Source organism: Nannospalax galili, unplaced genomic scaffold (genome assembly GCF_000622305.1).
Source record: "Nannospalax galili isolate Female #2095 unplaced genomic scaffold, S.galili_v1.0 scaffold644, whole genome shotgun sequence".
Classification (NCBI taxonomy): domain Eukaryota; kingdom Metazoa; phylum Chordata; class Mammalia; order Rodentia; family Spalacidae; genus Nannospalax; species Nannospalax galili.
Window position 1 is genome coordinate 498,116 of NW_008351473.1, and position 5,031 is coordinate 503,146.

The window sequence follows — 5,031 nt, forward strand, 5'->3', positions numbered from 1 at the left end:
CTAAAGAACAGACTCCTACAAGTTGTCTTCTGTCCTCCACATGCCATGGCTTGTGAGCATGCATGTGGAATGCACACACATACACAAACAAACAAGTACATAAATGTAATTTTTTTTTGTCTTTTTGAGACAGGGTCTCCCTGTAGCCACAGATGACCTGAAACTTGCTATTGAGACCAGGCTGGCTTCTATCTCACAGAAATCCATCTACCTCTGCCTCCCAAGTGTGAGAATTAGAGGCATGAGCCACCACACCTAGCATAAAAATGTAATTTAAGGGACTGGAGAGTTGACTCCGTGGTTAAGAGCACTGGCTGCTCTTGCAAAGTACCCAGGTTCAATTCCCAGCACCCACATGGCAGCTAACAACCTTTTAAACTCTAGTTCCAGGGGAATTCGATGCTCTCATCTGAACTTCCTTGGGCATTGCATGACACGGGTGCTCTTATGTACATACAGACAATACACTCATATACACAAAATAAAAATAATAAATAAAATGGGGCTGGAGAGACGGCTCTGCGGTTAAGAGCACTGGCTTCTCTTCCAAGGACCTGGGTTCAATTCTCAGCACCCACATGGTGGCAAGCAAGCATCCATCCCTCCAGTTCCTGGAGATCCAATGCCTTCTCATCTCTTCCAGCATTGCAGGCAAATACTCATACATATTTAAAATTTCTAAAATTTTTTTAAAATGATAAAAAAATCTTTTAAAAATATAATTTAAAGATGAACTAAAATAACAATTTCCAGGGGCTGGGTGTGGAGGAATCAGAATCTGACTGGTAATAAGGTTTTATTTTTTCTATTTTTTCTTTCTTTTTTTTTTTGGTGGGGAGGCATCTTATTAAGTTGGTTGGTTTTTTGTTTGGGGTTTTGGGGGTTTTTGAGACAGGGTCTCCTGTAGCTCAAGCTGACCTTGAAATTACTATGTAGGTGGGGATGATCTTGAACTTCTGACCATCCAAGCCTCCACCTCCACTGCTGAGGGTCACAGGTAGGCACTACCACGTCTAGCTTATGGTGTAGGTGTGGGGTTTCCTTTTGGAGTGATGAAATTTCTTTAGTTCAATAGTGAAGCTGGTTGCCCAACTCTGAATATACTAAGATCCATTGAAAATGGATAATTTTTTGTTGTATTTTGGGGGGTTTGTAGGGTTTTTTGTTTGTTTGAGACAAGGTCTCCTGATAGCCTCAGCTGTCCTGGAACTTGCTAGGTAAACCAGACTGGACTTAATCTCACATAGGTCCACCTGCCTCTGCCTCTTGAGTACTAGGATTAAAGGTGTATGCCATCATGACTGGCCAAGAAAATTAGTGAATTTTTAAAAAACAATTTACAAACTGGGTTAGAGATGGCTCAGGGAGTAAAGGTGCTTACCACCAAGCCTGATGATGTTTAATCCCCCAGGACCCACATGGTAGACAGAGGGAACCAATTCCTAAAAGTTGTTTTCTGATCTCTACAAGATGCTGGGCACACACCTACACACATGCACCACACACATGCACAAATAAATATAATGAAAACATTTTTAATGGGTGAATTTATAATACAAAAATTTTATCTCAATAAAAAGGTAGGGACTTGTACACATGATTCTATTTGCTGTTCATCCTCTCAATTGTGAACATTTGGGTATGTCAATATATCATCATTTTATATCTTTTATATCTTTGCATAAGGGGAAACTGAGGCTTTCAGAGGCAAAGCTATTCAGAGGGTTGTACTAAGAATTGGAGATAAACAGCTGATGTTTATGGAGCATTTGTTACCTAACAAATCCCTAGGGCCTTCTCAGCAGCCTCATGACTTTTAATCCATTTTGCAGACAGGAAAACAACCTCCCCTGAAGGTCACAAGTGTGTGTTTTGGGTGGAATGTTTTTTTTTTCCTCCCTTAGCTTTTTTTGTTTCTTTTTTCTTTTTACCTTTTATTTGTTTTTTGTTTGTTTGTTTGTTTGAGACAGGATCTCACTATGTAGTCCTAGCTGGTCTGGAACTCACTGTATAGATCAGGCTGTCCTGAAACTCACAGATATTTGCCTGCCTCTGCCTCCAGAGTGCTGGGATTAAAGGTGTGCACCACTATGCTGGCCCTGTTTTTCCTTTTTTATTATTTATTTTTATTTTATTTGTATGAGTGTTCTGCCTGAATGTATGTAAGTGTACTACATACGTGCAATGCCCAATGAGGCCAGAAGAAGGAGTTGGATCCCATGAAACTGGAATCACAGACAGCTGACAAGTGGGTGCTGGGACCTGAATTTGGCTCCTCTGGAGGAGCAGCAAGAGCTGTCAATTACTAAGCCATCAGTCAGCCTGTTACTCATCATTTTTTTGAGACAAGAATTATTGTAGCAAGAAAGACTTAGGGCAGGATGGTTCCCACTTCTAATCTACCACTTAAGAGGCTGAAGCAGGAGGATTGCTGTAAGTTAGAAGCCAGAGTGAGGGTTTGTTTTTTTGTTTGTTTGTTTGTTTGTTTTTGTCTTTTAGAGACAGGGTTTCCCTGTAGCCCGAGCTGTCCTGGAACTCACTATGTAGACCAGGCTGGCCTTGAACTCACAGAGATCCGCCTGCCTCTGCCTCCCAAGTGCTGGGACTACAGGCATGTGCCACCATGCCCAGCTTTCAGAGTGAGTCTTTTTTTAAAGAGATATTTTGTTATTCATGTGTATATGTGTGTGTATGTATGTGCATGTGAGTACAGTTCCAGTGGATGCAGAAAGAGGGCATGGGATCCCTTGGAGTTAGAGATACAGGTGGTTGTGAGCCATCAGATATGGGTGCTGGGAACGGAACCCAATATGTGCTCTTAACCACTAAGCCATCTCTCCAGCTCCAACAGAATGAATTCTAAGGCAGCTGGAGCTACAGAGTGAGAAGGAAAAAAGCAGAGAGAAAGGGAGGAGAGAGAGAGAGAGAGAGAGAGAGAGAGAGAGAGAGAGAGAGAGATTGCAAGGTGTGAAGTCACTTTCTTGTTTGAATATCAGCTTTTGTGAAGCTGAACCAGTCATGGAGGAAAATTGATAAATGTGGCTCTGTAAGATGGCTCACTGGGTAAAGGTGCTTGCCACTAATCTTGAGAATCTGAATTCAATCCCCAGGGTCCACACGGTAGAAGGAGGGAACTGATTCCAACAAGTTGTCCTCTGACTTTCACACATTGATAAATATAGCTATATTAAATAAAGGAAGTCGGGGCTGGAGACAAGATGGCTCAACGATTAAGAGCACTGACTGCTCTTGCAGAGGGCCCGGGTTCGATTCCCAGCACCCACCTGGCCACTACGAACCATCCTTAACTCCCGTTCCAAGGGAATCCAAAGTCCTCTTCTGACCTCCAGGGCATTGCACGACACAGGTGCAATCACATTCATGCAGGCAGTACACTCATATACATACAATAAAAATAAAAATAAAAAAAGAAAGGAAGTCAGAATGGATTAGTTTTTATAAAGAAACACCCAATTGTCCTATCAAAAAATATAAGTCTCAGGGCTGTTGATGTGGCTCAGTTGGAAGTGTGCTTATCTAGCATGCACTAAGCCCTGGGTTTCATCCCTAGCATCCAATAAACTGAATATGGTGGCACATGCCCATAAATACCAAGGAGGTAGGAGGTAGGAGGACCAGAAGTTCAAGGTGTCCTCAGCTCAGGTGGATCTCTCAGTTTGAGGCCAGCCTGGTCTACATAGTGTTCCAGGCCAGCTGGGGATACAGGGAGACCCTGTCTCAAAAAACAAAATAAAACAAAACCAAAACCAAACAAACAAAAGGTCAAGGTGTCCTCAGTTACATAGCAAGTTCAAGGCCATCCTGGGCTGCATGAGACCCTGTCTCAAAAAAAAAAAAAAGTATCTCAAACTAAGTATGATGACACATTGTAATACCAACACTTGAGAGACTGAAGCAGGAGGACTGCTATGAGTTTAAGGCTGGCCTTGGCTAGAGGTAAGACCCTGACTCAAAAACCAATGACAGACAAGTAGCAATTACATAGTTCATAAATTTTATTTTAATTTTATTATTTTTATGTGTATGTGTGTATTGCCTGCATGTAAGTAAGTGCACCCATGTTGTGCAATGCCCTCAGAGGTCAGAAGAGGCTGTTGGATCCCATGGAACTGGAGTTATGGACAGTTGTTATCTGCCATGTCAGTGCTGGGATTCGAACCCAGGTCTTCTGCAAGAACAACCAGTGTTCTTAACCGCTGAGCCACTCTCCAGCTCATATAGTTCATACATTTTATATTATGAATGTACAGTGTAGACAGGCTCTGGCCCTGACTGAGAACTACTGACCTCTGTGTGCTGAGATGGTAAGAATGGGGAAGGGAAATAAGGAAGAGAAGATGGCTTCTCTCTATGTGGCCCCCATCTACTCACCTGTTCATCTAGCTACCCATATTGTCACTTACCTATTTATCTATTCATCCTCCAATAATAAATGTGTCTATCCAGGTGTTTGTCCATCCACATTCATCATCTCTTCATTCATTCATTCATTCATCCATCCATCCATCCATCTTCCATCCATCCAAAAATCCATTCATCCACTCACCCATCCATGCATTCATTCAATTTTCTATTTATCCACCCATCAATGAATCCAAGTATCAATTGACCCATCCATCCATCCATCCATCCTTCCATCCACCCACCCCACCCATTAATCCATCCAACTATCTCAATCCTTCTGACTATCCATCTCTCCTCTCCCCTCTTCTCCTCTTGTCTTTCTTTCTCCCTGTCTCTCTATGTCTCACCTGACTGCCTCTCCCCTTCCCTTCCCTTCCCTTCCCTTCCCTTCCCTTCCCTTCGCTTCCCATCTTCTCCCCTGACCCTGTTTCTGTCTCACCTGCCTGCCTGCCTACCTACCTCACCCTCCAGACTGCTGGAATTACATATGTGTGCCCTGATGGAATCAAACTAAAGCCCCCCAGGTTAAAGTGGATTCAAACCAAGTCCCCCAGACCAAAGAAGAATATTCAGAACAAGGAAGTAAGAAGTAAAATAATTCTAACT